This window comes from Oncorhynchus kisutch, linkage group LG12 (assembly GCF_002021735.2).
Source record: "Oncorhynchus kisutch isolate 150728-3 linkage group LG12, Okis_V2, whole genome shotgun sequence".
NCBI lineage: Eukaryota > Metazoa > Chordata > Actinopteri > Salmoniformes > Salmonidae > Oncorhynchus > Oncorhynchus kisutch.
Genome location: NC_034185.2, coordinates 41,271,459 through 41,284,921, shown reverse-complemented (window position 1 = coordinate 41,284,921; position 13,463 = coordinate 41,271,459). Strand labels below are relative to the sequence as shown.

The 13,463-nt window shown below is 41.7% G+C and overlaps 1 protein-coding gene across 2 annotated transcripts in view; it reads right to left on the bottom strand.

The window, feature by feature from the left end:
• The window catches only part of LOC109901001 (SAM and SH3 domain-containing protein 1), a 299,602-nt gene that overhangs the window by 179,286 nt on the left and 106,853 nt on the right, over positions 1-13,463 (bottom strand). The gene's annotated exons all lie outside the window — the stretch shown is intronic.

The following is a 13,463-nucleotide window of genomic DNA, read 5'->3' as shown; positions in this document are numbered from 1 at the left end:
GGTCAAATTTGTCTCCATTTTTGTGATCAGTCCTTGGTTCCAAATATTGGGGAAGATGCCAGAGCTGAGGATGATGTTAAAGAGTTTAAGTATAGCCCATTGGAATTTGTGGTCTGTATATTTTCTAATTTAATTTAGTATACCATCTTCCAACAGGCCTTTTTGGTTGGATAGTTTGTATTTTGTCTTGTAGTTAATTCAATGTAATTGGATAATGCAGTGGGTTCTGGTAGTCTTTAATAGTTGATTTGCATATGATCATGCATATGTTTTTGCTGTTTGTTCTTTGTTATAGAGCCAAAAAGATTGGAGAAGTGGTTTATCCATACATCCCCTTTTGGATAGAAAACTCTTTGTTTGTTTAGTGTCATCCAATTTTCCCAGAAGTGGTTAGAGTCTATGGATTCTTCAATTACACTGAGACGATTTCTGGCGTGCTGTTCCTTCTTTTTCCGTAGTGTATTTCTATATTGTTTTAGGGAATGCGTAGGCTCAGGTTTTCTGGGCATCTATGTTTTTGGTTGGATATGTTTTTCAATTTCTTTCTTAGGATTTTGCATTCTTCATCAAACCATTTTTTATTGTTGTTAATTTTCTTAGGATGTCAGAATTTTTTTGATTTCATAGGGAAGCTGAGAGGTAAAATATACTTCCTTCACTATTACAGTGAAACCTTTTGTCCGGGAATTTGTCTAGAAGGGATGGAATTCGTACATTCTCTCTTTCTCTCTCTAGAATGTAATCAGAGCAATTTCTCTGCCAGTTTGACTCTCCCTTTCAGAGCTCAAAGTGTGCATTCTGAGTGAGGTTCGTAGAAATAACGAATGTGGTCCAGCACCAACACACAGACCCATATAACATTCACATTTAACAAAGCTCCTTCTCTACACCTACAGTCTTCGCTAAGCTAAAAACCCCTCTGCTCAAAGCATATCAACGCTTTCCCAAAGCCTAACCACAGCTACCGGACGCACGCACACAACAAAGAACCCGTCGTCATACAACAATACGAGGATCATCCAAACTCATGTTCAACGGAACATTTCTTCTACTTCGGTTCCCTTTTTTCATCTGCAGATAACATGGTGCTGCACATGAACTATTCTGTACCTCACCCTAAAAACACATCCAAATCATCCATGAGCTGTTTGAAGTATTCATTCTGATATGTAAATTCATACACAAATCGTGCCGTTCTTGATTCATATTTCGTCTACATCTTAATCATCAGGGGGGGGGGGGGGGGATTTTCTGGAGAACATTTTTTATTTTAGTTCAACGTTCTGACTAAAACACTTTTGGGGTAGATCCTAAAGAGGGCGGTAAAACATACCAAAAATGCTGTGCAAAGAGAATGCATGATTATAAAGCATTAAAAATTAAAAATTATTCAAATGTTCCAAACACAACGGTTAGAAATATTGTGCTTCAAGATTGAATACTTGGGGGACTGTTTTGTACATGTTAATGAGTGTTGTGAGATTCGTAGCCTGTTGTCCCTGGCATAGTATTGGGTTATCGGGTTATTTTATTAGCACATGTTACACCAGCGTGTTAACTGGTGCATGAGACTTGGTTGCTAATGTACAGAATCACCTCACTGGAATTGACTATTTTATAGGAAACCTCGTATACACTGAATATCCTAATCAAAGCAAATGCATGTATTTCCCAACACCACCCTGTCATCTTCTCCCAAATATATATGTATAGCATTAGAGCACAGTCTATAGGGTAATTACATTGTACATGTAGGATGTCTTTATTAGTTATTTAAGAACACAGGCCCATAAGACCATGAGGCTGATGCACCAGTGCTTCCCATATAGGTTACACACAGTGTCACACAGTATCAATTGTAGGAACATAAAAGGCTGGGTATCATCATGTCCATAAACAGATTAATCATATCAAACACTGCAGGGACAAACATGTTAGTTTTTTTACAGGCAATAAGGTTTTGGTCCTAAACTGGATCGGGACCAACGGGCCACATTCCAGAGGTATTCTGAGGATGAATCCTGCATTCCTCTCCGCTCTCCGCATCCAGCCTCTCTGCCACTCCCAGGAGCGTCATTCTCTTCATTTTTCTCCTGAAGGAGTTTTCTCTGGAACATTGACTTAGCCTGTGAAGTAATTACGGCAATAGTTGTTGTAATCACCAAGATACACATTCCAGGGAGATGAGTGGGCCTTTGAAAACAGGTTGTTTTGTGAGGCAAAACAGAATGAAGCCTCTCTAGACGTGATTCAAACTTAGCAGGACAAAGGAACAACCCGGTGAGAGCAAAGATACACAGCCAGTAATGGAAGGATCCATTACAGGCACAACAAGAAGAACATCCAATGTGATGCAACTCTCCTAACCTAGATTTCAACACAGTGCTGGGGTCCATTCACTTCACTCCACACGGACGCATACTGCAACACAAACACAAAGTAACCCAGCTGTCTGCTAGAGCAAACAAAAGCTACTGCAATAAGCTAGAGCTAGTGTCAGACTTACACCTGTGGTAATTGAGACACAGGTTAGCATGAGTCTTCCAAAGAAGAGATCTCGGTGGTCAAACAACTGGTTGGGGAGAGGGAGGTAATGGGGGAGATAAGGTGAAGGAGATAATATGCTCCATCTCCCTACAGAGAGGGAGGCCCTAGCTGCCCTGGGGGCTTGGAGGGGAATGAGAGGACAGTGATGAGGTCTACAACCCAGGCCTACTGTGTTCTCTTTGGGCCAGGGTGAAAGATGGAGATAACGGGTGGCAAATTGCAATTCTCTCTGCCAAGTTCTTAGAGGTGCAGGACACTCCAGAGGCAGAGGGAGCACTTCTACTGGGAAAGAAACCTGTGACGTAGGAGCCTACTCCTCAATAAATACTAGTCAAAAGTGTGGACACACATACTCATTCAAGGGTTTTTCTTTATTTTTTTGTATTTTCTACATTGTGGAATAATAGTGAAGACATCAAACTATGAAATAACACATATGGAATCATGTAGTAACCAAAAACGTTTTTTTTTTTTGCCTTGATGACAGCTTTGCACACTCTTCACATGGAATGCATTTCAATTAACAGGTGTTTGTTAAAAGTTAATTTGTGGAATTTCTTTCCTTCTTAATGAGTTTGAGCCAATCAGTTGTGTTGGGACAAGGTATGGAAGGTAGGTAGCCAAGTGGTTATAGCGTTGGACTAGCTGAAAGGTTGCAAGATCGAATCCCCGAGCTGACAAGGTAAAAATCTGTCGTTCTGCCCCTGTTCAAGGCAGTTAACCCACTGTTCCTAGGCCGTCATTGTAATTAAGAATTTGTTCTTAACTGACTTGCCTAGTTAAATAAAGGTATAGAAAATACAGCTGATAGCCCTGATAGCTCTACTTGGTTCACACTTGGTCCATATTACGACAAGAACAGCTCAAATAAGCAAAGAGAAACGACAGTCCATTATTACTTTAAGACATGAAGGTCACTCAATCCAGAAAATGTCAAGGACTTTGAAAGTTTCTTCAAGTGCAGTCGCAAAAACAATCAAGCTCTATGATGAAACTGGCTATCATGAGGACCGCCACAGGAAAGGAAGACCCAGAGTTCCCTCTGCTGCAGAGGATAAGTTCATTAGAGTTAACTGCACCTCAGATTGCAGCCATTTGTCCTTTGGTCTGAGATTTTGGTTCCAACCGCCGTGTCTTTGTGAGATGCAGAGTAGGTGAACGGATGATTTCAGCATGTGTGGTTCCCACCGTGAAGCATGGAAGAGGAGGTGTGATGGTGTGGGGGTGCTTTGCTGGTGACACTGTGATTTATTTAGAATTCAAGGCACACATTCTGCAGTGATACCCCATCCCACCTGGTTTGTGCTTAGTGGGATTATCATTTGTTATTCAACAGGACAACGACCCAACACACCTCCAGGCTGTGTAAGGGCTATTTGACCAAGAAGGAGTGTGATGCAGTGCTGCATCAGATGACCTAGCCTCCACAATCACCTGACCTCAGCCCAATTGAGATGGTTTGGGATTAGTTGGACCGCAGAGTGAAGGAAAAGCAGCCAACAAGTGCTCAGCATATGTGGGAACTTTTTCAAGACTGTTGGAAAAGCATTCCAGGTGAAACTGATTGAGAGAATGCCAAGAGTGTGCAAAGCTGTCATCAGGGCAAAGGGTGGCTACTTTGAAAAATCTCTTTTGATTAGCTTTTTTGGTTACTACATGATTCCATATGTGTTATTTCATAGTTTGATGTCTTCACTATTACTCTACAATGTAGAAAATAGGAAAAATAAGGAAAAACCCTTGAATGAGTAGGTTTGTCCAAACTTTTGACTGGTACTGTAGTCATCACAGAACACCGCATGAGAGATTAAGATTTTGTTCGGGTTCACACACACTCACGCATGTACCCACACACATACTCACACAGTTGCGGAATCAAATAATGATCTGGGTAACATGCTCGGCACTTATGTCTTTTAACATAATAGCATGCAGTACAATATTTCATTAATCTCTCTTCAACATAAAGATAGATATGTTATATAAAATATAACATAAAATAACATAAAATATGTTGTAATCAACAACCGATGTGGAGAAAACAACTATCTGTCAGAGTAAAGAACAGTACTGTACATGCAAAACATAAGCCATCTTGTCTTGAGAGGGAATTGTATATTCCAGTCGCTTCCAATCACGCCAGCAGTATATTCCTAGCAAACCAACACTTTTCCCTACAGTGGGAAATAACATCTAAAGCTAATTGTAGGGGACTAAAGCATTTTATTAGATTTCTTCAGCTGCCAACGGTCTATAAAATGTCTGGCATTTCAGCGAAGCAGAACAAACCAAGCACATGTCAGAGGAGAATCTCTCTGCATATCACATTAATGAGAGAAAATTATTATCTTATAATTTGCAGAGTCCCCCCCCCTCCTAATTTAGAAAGAGCTTCTACAAGCAGTTAAAGTGAAGTTTAGGTCTTATGCGTGCTCTGACATAACTAATGATGTCTGGGGTTGGCTGGATCTTTATAAGAAAAGTGTATTTTTCCAGGAGCGCTGCTACAGTACGAGGGAATATTTTCTCTCTCCCTAAGTGTGGTCGCGACTCCGGGCCGCAGATTACCGAAAATGTTGCCTGGTTTAATGTGTATGTGCCCACAAAGAATGGAAAAGGATAAGCACCACATCGTGTCCCATGGTTAGTACTTCATTTAATAGGAATACAGATCCCAAAGTTTCCTTCGAGATCTGGTGCGTCTGAAACATTTTTGTATGAAGATCATGGTGCTTTGGAACTCAGATTAGTAACCTATAAATGTCTCTTTCTGTCATCTCATGGACAGGCCTGATTCTGATGAGTGGACTATCTTGATCTTAAACCAATAACACAAATTGTATTTTGAGGTTGATTTTACTCCCAATATGATACCACTAACAACGAATACATTTTTAGAAAAAAGGGTTCCAAAACCCTTTTTGGTTTCAGGCAGAACCCTTTTGGGTTCCATGTAGATTCCTCTGTAGAAAGGGTTCTTAATAGAACCCAAAAGGGTTCTTTCTACCAGGAACCAAAATGGTGATTATACCTGGACCAAAAAGGGCTACTAAAAGGGTTCTCCTGCGGCAGGGTTTCCCAAACGTAGTCCTCGCGACACCTAGGAGGGCACGTTTTGGCTTCTGCCCTAGCACTACACAGCTGATTCAAATAACCAACTAATCGTCAAGCTAATCATCAAACTAATCATCAAGCTTTGGGCAAAAGCCAAAACGTGCACCCCTAGGGGTCCCGAGGACCGATTTCGTCAAACGTTGTCCCATGGGGATAGAATAAACATTTCAGGTTAAGGGTGTAGGATTACCATGGCCAAAGTTGTACTGGAGGTGGAGAACACGCCTAGTTAACCGAGAGCTGAACATTATCCAGTTTGTGTGCCTCTCTGATTTGATGTGTCGTAAATACAACACAACACAGCAGTTACAATAGCTTTGTGGGGCTAAATTGGCCCAGGTGGCCATCTATCAGTAAACGTGCATTACAGGTGACAGCACCATCTGCCTCCACTAGCTCCCCTACACCCAGCTGCACTTACCTACGGACATGGAATGAGGGAGTGCTCGACATTTCAAATGCCTGATTACCGCTAGTTTTATTCATTGCTCTGAATCCTAACAGCAGATTCATATGTTAGAGGCTATCCATGTATTCCAAATGATAGAGGATGCTTTCCTATGAATATTTATTTAACTTAAAGAGGGAATATAAATTCCAGTTGGTAAGCCTGACACTGTATAGGTCCCACACTTCACCCCACTTGCAAATGTATTTCTTTCTCAATGGGTTGTAACAATGCATGTTTCTTAATGCCTTGTCTCATTCAGATGCAACATGTATGAAGAGAGAGGTCAGACGGAATGTAACATCTCCTGCTACACTCTGTAGTATTCACTCAGGCATCCCTAGACATAAATCTATTCCCTTACCTGGAGCTAACATCGTAATGTTATTCTCCATCCAGGCAGCGGCAGCCACGGTGGCCGTGGCGGCGGGGAAAAGTATTTTCATTTTATTATGTTTCATCCATCGCCCCCCCCCCCACTCCAGAAGTGTCTGCTAACATCTGTGCTCCTATAACAATGTGTCGGTGGCAGTAAGTGGTTGAGATACAAGGACAAGGTTGTCCCTCGTGGCAAATGGCAGTTTATCAAAGCTGCAGTGCAAGGTGTATTGAGATCTATGAGAAGACAGTTTTACAGTTGGTTAAAATGGCCTATAAAGATAGAGACACAGCTATGGCTGCCGAGCCATAGAGACACACAAAACTATTTCCAATTGAGTGGGAGAAGCTTAGAGGATGGGGAAAATTAAAGTATTCCACTTTACATGTAGCCTATTGTGCGTAAAGATGTAGGATCTTAATTCGATCACCCTGTTGCAGGATGACTTTCCTGCAATGTAGGAAATGTAACACTTGTTTGTAGTGAGGTTTTTAGAAAGGCTTCTGAAGTTTGTAGTATCCACCTTGAAATGTCCATTGATTACAAATTCACATAACAATGAACGTTTTCTGTTGCTGCAGGATAATTTTCCGGCTATAGAAAGCTGCCTCAATTTAAGAGTGAGAACTCATTAATACTGGAGGTGCTTTCTCCCGATATACTGTAGAAGGCCTTGTATCAGGAGTGTACAGAATCAGAGAGTAATCACAATTACCAGGAAACTCATGAACATTGAGCAGGTCTGCTGGATTAAGACTGGTGCACGCGCCATGGATGGCTGCTAAACTCATTAAAAACCTAATGCGTGATTTGACATTTTCCTAAAGGTTTCAAACTCAACCTGAAAAGGACGTCCGACTGAATAGCAACTCAGGGCGAGGTTCAAATTAAAAAGACAAAACAACAAAGGAGAACAGACATCCCATTAATATCCCCTGATATAAATTGGCACTAAATAAAACTTGTGGTTCTGACGTGGGCAATAATTGTTCAAATAAAAGTTCACAAAGTTGAAGAAGCTGTACAGCAGAAAGTCTGAATCAGAATGTAAAGCCAACGTCAGAGAGCTTGGCCTGATCCCCCCCCCCCCCTCTAGCTACAGTATAAGGCCTGAGCTCCAACAAATAATTTCATCAACTTCAATTAAGATGATTGTGTTGTTGAATAAGCAGTCAGAACAAGCAAGGAAAAGAGCTGTTCCTTCCATAGAAATTTTAAAAAGCCCATCAGACCACTGCAATTTGCTCATTGCAGACTTGGCCTGGAACTTGGAAGCGAAGTGGTTGTTGTTGCCATTGAGGAGAAACTAGAGACACGAGCCTGCCCTCGTCCCAGATCTGTTTGTGCTAACATGCATGACAATGGCCACAGGAGTTAGTAAGACAGCGCAAACAGATCTGGGACCAGGCGAGTGAGACACTGCTGAGAGCTCATGTCTCAGGCATGGCTCTGACTGGCTGTCACTGTGTCTGGCTCCAGTGGTACAGACCCTGCCTGGTTTAGTCATGCAGCGATACAGAATTGCTGCTTGCAGGTGCCATGTGAAGCCAGCCTGTATGCGCTTGCATTCCTCTAAAGAATCGAAACTCACAGGAGAGATTTTAGCAAGCAATGCCAGCCCAATAACCTCTGCTGATGTGGAGGGAAAGAAGTTTGAAGTCAGATACTGTAGAGCCAGCAGAACCCTGGTTGGGAGAATGCAAAACTCAAATCATATTGTAGGTTACCCTCCCCTCTCTTTGGAGTCAAAACAATCTGTACAATCTGACAATACTGTAAAACCTCACTGATGTCTTGAGATGTTGCTTCAATATATCCACATAATTTAACCTACCTCATGATGCCATCTACTTTGTGACGAGCACCAGTCCCTCCTGCAGCAAAGCACCCGCACAATATGATGCTGCCACCCCCTTGCTTCACGGTTGGGATGGTGTTTTTCGGCTTGCAAGCCTCCCCCCTTTTCCTCCAAACATAACGATGGTCATTATGGCCAAACAGTTCTATTTTTGTTTCATCAGACCAGAGGACATTTCTCCAAAAAGTATGATATTTGTCCCCATGTGCAGTTGCAAACCATAGTCTGGCTTTTTATGGCGGTTTTGGAGCAGTGGCTTATTCCTTGCTGAGCGGTCTTTCAGGTTATGTCGATATAGGACTCGTTATACTGTGGATATAGACACTTTTGTAACTGTTTCCTCCAGCATCTTCACAAGGTCCTTTGCTGTTCTGGGATTGATTTGCACTTTTCTCAACAAAGTACGTTCATCTTTAGGAGACAGAACGCGTCTCCTTCCTGAGCGGTATAACGGATGTGTGGTTCCATGGTGTTTAAACTTGCGTACTATTGTTTGTACCAATGAACATGGTACCAACAGGCGTTTGGAAATTGCTCCCAAGGATGAACCAGACTTGTGGAGATCTAATGACTCCGACCTAAGTGTATGTCAACTTCCGACTTCAACTGTACGTGAAACCCCCTCCATGATCTAGGCTGTGTCCATGTCCGTCATGAAATGAGAGATGAGAACTGGCGAACCTGGAATTTAGAAGTTATTTTCCTGTAACAATTGTTTTTTTCTTCCTTTTCATGTTTTTTTAAACCCAAGCCCTCCATAGGCTACCCCTACCCTAGGCCTATTATAACGAAGTCTGGTTCAACAGCAATGCAAGTCTGTGCTTTTTATGCTGACGATTTTATGATATCATTACATTTTACATGTATACATTGTTGTTAAAAAAACTGATTGGTTTGAATAAAATTAAACAAAAAAACAAGCGAACTTATTAGAATGATTCACTGTTCTGGTTTCATGGTGAGTACGTCCACGTCCACAAATTATCCACCATAATTTGCAAATAAATTCATTATAAATCTTACAATGTGATTTTCTGCAATTTTTTTTCTCATTTTGTCTGTCATAGTTGAAGTGTACCTATGATGGAAATTACAGGCCTCTCTCATCTTTTTAAGTGGGAGAACTTGCACAATTGGTGGCTGACTAAATACTTTTTTGCCCCACTGTATATGCCCATGGAAGCAATTATGGCGCCTGTAACTGGATTTCGACATAGCCTATTTAACACAATGTTAAATGTTGTTTCATTTAGTTTAGAATTTGATTTGAATGATTCGCTTCTTAGGCCTTATCAATAATGTATTTAATCTTGCTTATTGACTAAGTGTGGCATGTTCATGCTCAGCCATAATGCATTTTACAGTAGTGAATGCTATGTAGATTTTTTTCCACATTGAAGCTATGCAATTGCTTAGAAACAATGTGGACTGCAAACAGGTTCAAGTTAACATATTTAGCAAAGATGGGATAGGTCTACATTTTGTTATTTTGTTTCTAGAAGCTGTTTAACAAATGATAATGGACTAACATTAGAATTGGAATTGATTCCAAGGCAATGCATAAAAGACTGTAAATACACAACTTGAAGCAACCACATATTTAGCCACGGAGCATGTGGCCAGTGAGGAGCCAAGCCTCGACACACCCATAACTTGATTATTCATCAAAACCCAGCCTTTTCATGCCAACGCCAGCAGCAGCGCCGATAAATGTGAAAATAGCTCAAATATTTTACACACTCCCAAACCAGCCAGCTCTTAGACTTACCAATGTGTGTTAGGTTTGTTAAAACAGAGCCCCCAGATTCCACAGACAGCACACAGCTCAGTCACACACACACACACACACACACACACACACACACACACACACACACACACACACACACACACACACACACACACACACACACACACACACACACACATACACACACACACACAGATCTCATTGTGCAAGCACTATGCAGCTTCTGGCAATGCTACTGTTTAGTAGAGGTGAGAGATTGGAGGTCTAAGAGTTACATTCACAACCGGTAAAATGTTTTAGAACACCTACTAATTTAAGGGTGTTTCTTTATTTGTAATATTTTCTACATTGTAGAATAATAGTGAAGACATCAAACTATGAAATAACACATATGGAATCATGTAGTAACCAAAAAATCTAATCAAAATATATTTGAGATTCCTCAAATAGCCACCCTTTGCCTTGATGACACCTTTGCACACTCTTGACAATCTCTCAATCAGCTTTACCTGGAATGCTTTTCCAACAGTCTTGAAGGACATCCCACATAAGCTGAGCAGTTGTTGGCTTCTTTTCCTTCACTCCGCCGTCCGACTCATCCCAAACCATCTCAATTGGGTTGAGGTCGGGGGATTGTGGAGGCCAGGTCATCTGATGCCGCACTCCACTCTCCCTCTTGGTCAAATAGCCCTTACACAGCCTGGAGGTGTGCTGGGTCATTATCCTGTTGAAAAACAAATGATAGTCCCACTAAGCCCAAACCAGATGGGATGGCGTATTCTAAATTCTAAATAAATCACAGACAGCGTCTCCACCAAAGCACCCCCACACCATAACACCTCTTCCATGCTTTACGGTGGGAAATACACATGCGGAGATCATCCATTCACCCACACCGCGTCTCACAAAGACACGGCGGTTGGAACCATAAAATATCAAATTTGGACTCCAGACCAAAGGATACATTTCCACCGGTCTAATGTCCATTGCTCATGTTTCTTGGCCCAAGAAAGTCTATTTTTCTTCATGGTGTCCTTTAGTAGTGGTTTCTTTGCAGCAATTCGACCATGAAGGCCTGATTCACGCAGTCTCCAATGAACAGTTGATGTTGAGATGTGTCTGTTACTTGAACTCTGTGAAGCATTTATTTGGGCTGCAATTGCTGAGGCTGGTAACTCTAAATGAACTTATCCCTCTGCAGCAGAGGTAACTCTGGGTCTTCCTTTCCTGTGGCGGTCCTCATGAGAGACAGTTTCATCATAGCGCTTGATGGTTTTTGTGACTGCACTTGAAGAAACTTTTAAAGTTCTTAAAATTTTCTGGATTGACTGACCTTCATGTCTTAAAGTAATGATGTACTGTTGTTTCTCTTTGCTTATTTGAGCTGTTCTTGCCATAATATGGCAACTGATTGGCTCAAACGCATTAAGAAGGAACGAAATTCCACAAATTCACTTTTAAGAAGGCACACCTGTTAATTTAAATGTATTCCAGGTGACTACCTCATGAAGCTGGTTGAGAGAATGCCAAGAGTGTGCAAAGCTGTCATCAAGGCAAAGGGTGGATATTTTAAGATTCTCAAATCAAAAATTATTTGTTTAACACTTTTTTGGTTGCTACATGATTTCATGTGTGTTATTTCATAGTTTTAATGTCTTCACTATTATTCTACAATGTAGAAAATAGTAAAAATAAAGAAAAACTCTTGAATGAGTAGGTGTTCTACAACTTTGGGCTGGTAGAGTATCTAGGTCCTGGACTTTTGTCCCTGCTAGATGTATAGGTTTGCAGGGCACAAGACATCAAACAATGGAGTCCTTAGTTCGCCTGTACCTGAAGAACTGAAAACGTCCTCCAATGTCGACCTAACTGAGCGATAGCATGCTGCGCAGGGTGAATGCTGAGGTCGGCACTGATGTTGGGCGACTAGGCCTGGCTCGTAGTCACTGTTCAAATTCATCTAAAAGGTGTTCGATGGGGTTGAGGTCAGGGCTCTGTGCAGGCCAGTCAAGTTCTTCCACATCTTGACAAACAATTTCTGGATGGACCTCGTTTGTGCACGGGGGGATTGCCATGCTGAAACAGGAAAGGGCCTTCCCCAAACCGGGGGAGCTCTACTGCAGCAGGGCAGAAATTTGACAAAATGCCTTGTTGGAAAGGTGGCATCCTATGACGACGCCACGATGAAAGTCACTGTGCTCTTCAGTAAGGCCATTCTACGGCCAATTTTTGTGTATGGAGATTGCGTGGCTGTGTGCTCGATTTTATACACCTGTCAGCAACGTGTGTGGCTGAAATAGCCAAATCCAGTCATTTGGAGGGGTGTCCACATACTTTTTAATTTATAGAGTATGTATTCTTCTTTCTTTCCCTTTCTCTCACTCTCCCCCTCTCTCTCACTCCCTTTCTCCCCATCTGTCTTTTCGCTCCAATGATCTTTGGGTGGATCAATATTTCTGTAAGCAGACAAGAGTAGAATAAATATGTATGTGATAGGTCAAACCAGGGGATCAGCTGTGTATATACAGAGCTATGGCCTATTATTGGGAGCCTCGGGGCTCTAAAAGTCTACTGTGCTCACTGGTCATGTATCTATCTGTTGCAGAATGGATTGAGTCATGTATATGAATGTAAAGTCTGTTTCCATGTTTGTATCATTCAGAGAGGTACATGTAGACTGATGGGCTATCTCAGTGTGATCACAATACTCAGGGTGATCACAATACTCAGTGTGACCACAATACTCCAGTCCAGCAGTTTAGGAGAAATACACACACTTGTTATTTTCTATAGCTACTAGATCCCCTTAACACACACTCACTAACACATATTCACCCACAATCACCCAGACACGCACACACCATCCCAGGGAATAAAAATATACTGTAAGTTTGTAGACCAATCCTTTTCAAAGGGGTTCAACATCTTCCCTTGGTAGCCAGGGCAGACTGACAGCCCTCCACAGATCTTTCTCTAATGAGAGATTCACGGTCAGCAGACAGGCAGAGAGAATGCAACGAACAGCAGAAGCTAACAGAGTATAGTTTGATGCACTTACTACTTTCTACCTGTACTGTCTCTGCATGCTGGCTCAGCATTTGTTCGTAGCTGATACCCTATAAGGACTTCCTCTTGGGAAACTGCACTGTGGAAAAGTCCAATGATAGGCCTACTATTTCATAACTTTGAGCCATTGGTTCAACCTGACCCACTGCTAACCTGCTAACTGATATTTTCAGAAGAAGCAAAACTATTGATCTGATGTACTGTGTAAAATATTGGTATGAGAAAGACTTACGTCTGTCTCCTTAGAGCAGGCCACCTTCTGCACATCAGTGTCCCCACAGGCTGGTATGTCTTTACTATG